This window comes from Scyliorhinus torazame, chromosome 2 (assembly GCF_047496885.1).
Source record: "Scyliorhinus torazame isolate Kashiwa2021f chromosome 2, sScyTor2.1, whole genome shotgun sequence".
Lineage (NCBI taxonomy): Eukaryota > Metazoa > Chordata > Chondrichthyes > Carcharhiniformes > Scyliorhinidae > Scyliorhinus > Scyliorhinus torazame.
In genome coordinates, this window is record NC_092708.1 from 376,167,011 (window position 1) to 376,174,321 (window position 7,311).

The following is a 7,311-nucleotide window of genomic DNA, read 5'->3' on the forward strand; positions in this document are numbered from 1 at the left end:
TGGGTCTCTTCAATCCCCCACACTGTGGGGGGAAGAGTCTCTGACTTCCAAATTGTAGAAATCATAAGCCCTGAAATGTCAGAACTAATTTGTCAGCTTTATTTATAAAGTAGACCATTAAACGGAGGCAATGCAACATGTGATCATACGGATTAGAAGCAGCAGTGGGCAATTCAGCCTCTCAGGCCAGCTCTGTCATTCAATAAGACCACAGCTGATCTGGGTGTGGCTTCGACCCCACATTCCGCCCACCCATTTGTAGTCAAGAATTCATCTCCCTCTACCTTCAAAATATTCATTGACCTGCCTCCACCACCTTCTGGGGAAGAGAGTTCCAAAGATGAAGGAATGCAGGCAACAGATTATTGACAATATGAACCTTGCTTTATGGAATACTGTAAACAGCAGATTAATAAAGTCATCTCTTGGCAGAATTTCTGTGTGTCTGACAAATGTAAGCGGGGGGTTCATGGGGCGGAGGTGGTTTGACGTGTTTCCATGTAACCTCTCCATGATCTCAATGTAGGTACAGTGGGCACCTGAATATTCTAACATTTCTCTTGATTTATGACTTGCATTTTCCAAAGCGCCTATCAGAATGGGTGGAGTCACGCTCCAATCAAAGAGTCAATGAGGGCTTGACATCTTTATTAAAGTGATGTGCCCAGAATTGGGGCACAGAGCTACATTTGAGGCCCAACCAGATCAGACACTTGGGGCCTTGAAGGAGTCACAATACCTTAGCAGCTCTCACCTGTTGGATTTCCAGTAAGGTCTGCATTTGCTGTTGATCAACAGATGGTGGAGCAGCTAGGGTATTGGTCTAGTCTACTGGTGACTCTTTGCCTTCAATGTCTGACTTGTGTGTAACATCCAGAGCATCTGGTGAGATGAGGAAATTTCTGATGTATTTTGCTTCCAACTTTTCTCCAGGGATATCAGGGGTGACATTCTCCGACCCCCCACCGGGTCGGAGAATCGCCGGGGGCTGGCGTGAATCCCGCCCCCGCCGGTTGCCGAAGTCTCCGGCACCGGAGATTCGGCGGGGGCAGGAATCGCGCCGCGCCGGTTGGCGGGCACCCCCGCTCGATTCTCCGGCCTGGATGGGCCGAAGTCCCGCCGATAAATTGCCTGTCCCGCCGGCGTAAATTGAACCACCTACCTTACCGGCGGGACAAGGCGGCGTGGGCGGGCTCCGGGGTCCTGGGGGGGAGGGGGGGGTGTGGGGCGATCTGGCCCTGGGGGGGTACCCCCACGGTGGCCTGGCCCGCGATCGGGGCCCACCGATCCGCGGGCGGGCTTCTGTGCCGTGGGGGCACTCTTTCCCTTCCGCCTCCGCCACGGCCTCCACCATGGCGGAGGCGGAAGAGACTCCCTCCACTGCGCATGCGTGGGAAACTTTCAGCGGCCGCTGACGCTCCCGCGCATGCGCTGCCCGGAGATGTAATTTCCGCGCCAGCTGGCGGGGCAACAAAGGCCTTTTCCGCCAGCTGGCGGGGCGGAAATTCCTCTGGCGCCGGCCTAGCCCCTCAATGTTGGGGCTCGGCCCCCAAAGATGCGGAGCATTCCGCACCTTTGGGGCGGCGCGATGCCCGTCTGATTGGCGCCGTTTTGGGCGCCAGTTGGCGGACATCGCGCCGTTTCCGGAGAATTTCGCCCCAGTTCTTCAACTCCAAGTGAATGTTTCCCTTGAGTCTTTTTTAAAAACTAATCTACTAATCTGTTCACGGGATGTGAGTGTCGTTGGCAAGGCCTTCTTGACCCGCTGCAGTCTACATGGTACACCCACAGTGCTGTTGGGGAGAGAGTTTCAGGATTTTGACCCAGTGACAGTGAAGGAACAGCGGCGATATATTTCCAAGTCAGGTTAATGTGCGCCTTGGAGGGCAACTTGCAGACAGTGGCATTCCCATGGACCTGCTGCCCTTGCCCTTCTCGGTGGTAAATGTTGTGGGGTTGGACGACGCTGTAAAAGGAACTTTGGTGAGTTGCTACAGTGCATCTTGTAGATGGAACACATGGCAGTCACTGTGTGTCGGTGGTGGTGGGAGTGAATGTTTAAGGTGGTGGATGGCGTGCCAATCAAGCAGACTGCCTTGTATGGATGGTGTCAAGCTTCTTGAGTGTGTTGGACCTGCTCTCATACCACAATATCAAAGCTGCTCCTGGTCAATGGCAACCCCAAGATGGCGATAATGGGGAATTCAGCAATGGCCTCCTGTTCAGAGTCAAGCACATTGTTGTGGATCCGGAGCTATATGTAGATCAGGTGATGGCAGATTTTCACCCCTAAAGGACATTAGTGAACAAGATGGGTTTTTACGACAATCGTTTCATGGTCACTATTACCAAAGTTGGCTTTCAGTTCCAGATTGATTAATTGAATTGAAATTCTACCAGCTGCCATGCTGAGGCCCGACTCTGTTGTCCACAGAGCAAGAACGAGGGTTTCTGGATTGCTAGACCAGTGACATTGTCACCACGCCTCACCCTCCACTCTTCCAGCGTGTAACAGATTGGAAAAGGAGCTGAGATGGGAAGGTGGTGGGGGAAGAAGGTGTGGACGGAGGGGGCAGGGTTCCCAGGCAGCGTGGAGTGGTTGCAATGGGAAATTGTGTTTGACTGCAATGGTGGCACGGCTGAGCTGGTGCTGCCTCAGCAGGTGTGTGGGAAGCTCTGACCACGAAGCTGCAATTTGTTTGGTGAACAATGGACTGCAGATTCTAAAGGGAAAGTTTATCAGTCAGAAAATACTTTTTACCGCCCTCTTTGAGCAGCTAGTGGGAGCTGTCACTGAATGGTCTCATTGTCTCAGTCCCGAGTTTTTAAATCGTGCCCCTCCCCTCGAGGAGATGTGCTTCAAGAAGGCAGCTCACCACCACCTTGTGAAGGGCAAGTAGGGATGGGCAATAAATGCTGGCCTAAATAGAGATGCCCACATCCCGTAAAATCAATTTAAAATGAATCTGCCGCAGTCCAGGAATATCGTCCCTGTGGAATTCTAAACCTCGCCTCCGTCCCCATCCCGGGAATATCGTCCCCGTGTTCTAAACCTCTCCTTCTTCCCCATCCCGGAATGTCGCCCCTGTGGAGTTCTAAAACCCGCTCCCGGAATATCGTTCCCGTGGAGTTCAAACCTCTCCTCCTTCCCCGTTCCTGGAATATCCTCCCTGTGGAGTTCTAAACCTCTCCTCCTTCCCCGTCCCAGAATATCCTCCCTGTGGCGTTCTAAACCTCTACTTCTTCCCCAACCCGGAATATGCTCCCTGTGGAGTTCTAAACCTCTCCTCCTTCCCCATCCTGGAATATCCTCCCTGTGGAGTTCTAAACCTCTCCTCCTTCCCCGCTCCCGGAATATCGTCCCTGTGGAGTTCGAAACATCTCCTCCTTCCCCATCCCGGAATATCGTCCCTGTGGAGTTCTAAACCTCTCCCCCTTCCCCAACCCCGGAATATCGTCCCTGTGTTCTAAACCTCTGCTCCTTCCCCGCTCCCGGAATATCATTCCCGTGTTCTAAACCTCTCCTCCTTCCCCACCCTGGAATATCATTACCGTGGAGTTCTAAACCTCTCCTCCTTCCCCATCCCGGAATATCGTCTCTGATGTGTTCTAAAACCCGCTCCCGGAATATCATTCCCGTGTTCTAAACCTCTCCTCCTTCCCCACCCTGGAATATCATTACCGTGGAGTTCTAAACCTCTCCTCCTTCCCCATCCCGGAATATCGTCTCTGATGTGTTCTAAAACCCGCTCCCGGAATATCGTTCCCGTGGAGTTCTAAACCTCTCCTCTTTCCCCATCCTGGAATATCGTCCCTGTGGAGTTCTAAACCGCTTCTCCTTCCCCGCTCCCGGAATATCATCCCTGTGTTCTAAACCTCTGCTCCTTCCCCATTCCCGGAATATCGTCCTTGTGGAGTTCTAAACCTCTCCTTCTTCCCGCTCCCTGGAATATCGTTACCATGGAGTTCTAAACCTCTCCTCCTTCCCCATCCCGGAATATCGTCTCTGATGTGTTCTAAAATCCGCTCCCGGAATATCATTCCCGTGGAGTTCTAAACCTCTCCTCCTTCCTGCTCCCGGGAATATCGTTACCGTGGAGTTCTAAACCTCTCCTCCGTCCCCAACCCGGAATATCGTCTCTGATGTGTTCTAAAACCCGCTCCCGGAATATTGTTCCCGTGGAGTTCGAAACCTCTCCTCTTTCCCCATCCCGGGAATATCGTCCCTGTGGAGTTCTAAACCTCTCCTCCTTCCCCACCCTGGAATATCGTCCCTGGGGAGTTCTAAACCTCCCCCAGCCCCCCCCAAATAGGTTATTTAATGGCTGTTCTTGCACAACTGGTAGACTTCGACTACTCAAACTCTCCCAAATTTGAGCAGTGGTGCGGATAGGGGGCCATTGTCAGAGCCTCCCCCCCCCCGCGATTCTCTGTACAAAACTGGCCGCCCTGGTGGGGGGGGGTCGATCACCGGGGGGGGGCCTCATGGATGGCCAGGGGAGCGATTGGGCACACACAACCTCAGGGGGGCCTACATTTTAGATGCCGCTCCGCGGTCCAAGTCCGCCATGTCCCACAGGGCGGCCGCTGCAAGCCGCTGCCATGTGCATGTGCGGACTCCCGACCGGAGGTGCGGGGCCCCGTATCTACAGCCAGAGCTTCTGGAAGCAATCCAGGGCCCTGCCAGCCCCCTGCAGGTGGGGGAATCGCTCAGGACTTTCTTAAGGAAAGTCCAGAGTGAAACGGCTGCATAAGGACATAGCCCCATTACTGGCGAATCCAGTCCCTGTTGTCCCAGAGCAAAGATACTGGGGGCTGGATTCTCTGCCCCCCCCCTGCCCCATTTCCATTTCACTCCGCCGGCTGGATGCTCCGTTACGCCGGCTGTTCAATGGGGTGTCCCACTGTGGGGCAACAGGAAACCCCCGGGCTGCCGGCAAAACGGAGCATCCCGCCGGCAGAGAATCCAGCCCTGGGTGTAGGATTCCTGAACTGCTGCAGAAACTTGCATCCGACCTGTGAGTACTTGACAGTTGTTTTACTTCCTGGTGCGTTTGTCCCCTTTATGGGGCGATCATATTATTATTATTATCTGTGGAGAGTCATGTGATGTGATTAAGCGATCTAGGGGTCACCCGAGCAAATGCGGGTTTCTGTATCAGATCAGTCCCTGGAAGCTGACGCACAGCCACAAGGCTTCAAACCTCTGCATTGTGGTTATATGTAAATAAATGTTGCAGTTGAACGGGAAATATTACATTGGCGACGAGGATTTTAAAAATGCGGTCCCAAGTTTGAGTTGAGAAACAGAAGAATATTCGCAGATATGCCCTTATTCGGACAGATGGATCCTTCTGGTGCCTCTGTGGAGGATTGGACACAATAACTGGAACATTTGGGTTACTTTTTCAGGAGGAGGGTAAGAGAAAGGCAATCCTTCTGAGCGTGTGGGATCCAGGCCGACAATTTAATTTGCAACCTGACATCCCCAAGCACGCCCGGCTCCAATTCATTCACTGAGATAGCTGAATTGGTGAAAACACACTCCCAACCAAAGCCGTCGATAATATTGCAGAAATTTAAGCTTAATTCAACCGGGAGAAACCATGGGCAAACTGTTGCTACTTATGTTACCAAGTTAAGACAGATTGCAGAGCACTGCGACTTTGGCCAATCTCAACAATGTGCTGCGGGATCGTTTAGTCTGCTAAACGATGGTGAGCGCTGAGAAGGACGCACAGAAGCTTCAGAGTGCACAAAATGGCGCAGTCCACTATTTAGGGCGGGAGGCTGCTGCCGGCAGTGGTGCCAGAAATGAAGATGTAATTTTAGAACGGGAAGCAAATGCAGCCATGAATAGAGGGTGGTACAGTAGCACAGTGGTTAACACTGTTGCTTCACTGCTCCGGGGTCCCGGGTTCGATTCTCAGCTTGGGTCACTGTCTGTCCGGAGTCTGCACGTTCTCCCTGTGTCTGCGTGGGTTTCCTCCGGGGGCTCCGGTTTCCTCCCACAAGTCCTGAAAGATGCGCTGTTAGGTAATTCGGACATTCTGAATTCTCCCTCCGTGTACCCGAACAGGCGTCGGAATGTGGCGACTAGGGGCTTTTCACAGTAACTTCATTGCAGTGTTAATGCAAGCCTACTTGTGACAATAAAGATTTTTATTATTGGTATGAAGATTTAAAAAACCCAGTCAATCGCCTAGCATTGAAGTAGAGTGTTACCGGTGCAGGGGAATCACTCCTCTGACGTCTGCCGGTATAAAGAGGTTAAGGGCACGATTTAACGAAATGGGAACAGGGTCCCATAGCGACCGTGTTGAGCTGCATGTCTCCCAGCGCTCGTAGCGTCGAGAAACACAACACTATCAAACGTCACTCAGGTTCAATAGGGGGCCTCAGCGGGGAATAGACCCAGTTTGTGTACTGAGGAACTCCGCTCGACGGAACTCCTCAGTGTAGTGAGAGATTGGTGGCTTCCCGATCTCTGGAACCCCCAATCTCTGACCCCCCCAACCCCCCTCCCCCAACTCAACACCTGCATAGGGCACCCCATACCCTATTGCCGCCGTGCAAGAAATGCCAGCTTGGCAGTGCCAACCTGGTCGTTCCCTTGGAAGCACCCAGGTGGCACCGCCAGGGTGACACCAGCGGTGCCAAGGTAGTACCCTGTCCAAGCAGCATGCAGCTGGGGGCGACCGAGACCCCCACAAGTGGTCCTCGGTTGTGGAGACCAGTACCAAACGGTGCTCACCCGAGGTCTCTGAGGGGAAGGGGATAGATCCCAACGCCTCGGGAAACTGCAAATTATCAGCAGCACTCCGCTCAGCTCCCAGTAATACTGTCAGGCCAAGGGTCAAGCCTTTTGGGCCGTGATTGGCTTGAAGTAATCAAGTACAGGAAGAGAGACTGCTGGAGTTAAGAGAGAAGTAGGAGAATGTTTTTCACAAGAAGTTAGGTAAAATACAAGGCCTCCAGGCGGGGATCCATGTAGATCCATAGACAACACCTCGTCTTCTTAGACCAGTACCACACACCTTGCAAGAAAGGTTGGATACAGAATTGAAGAGATTGGAAGAACTGGGTATTATCCAGCAAATTGGATTTGTGGCGTGGGCAACCCCCATGATGAAGACTGACAAGACTGTCCAAATCTGTGGAGTCTACAAATTACAGTTAGTCAGGCTGCCAAGTTAGAAAAGTATCCAATCCCCAAGATTGAAGACATGTACACAAAGCTGGCTGGCGGTCGGTCTTACATAAAGCTAGATATGAACCACGCATGTCAGCACAAGGCTTCCCAAGGCTATG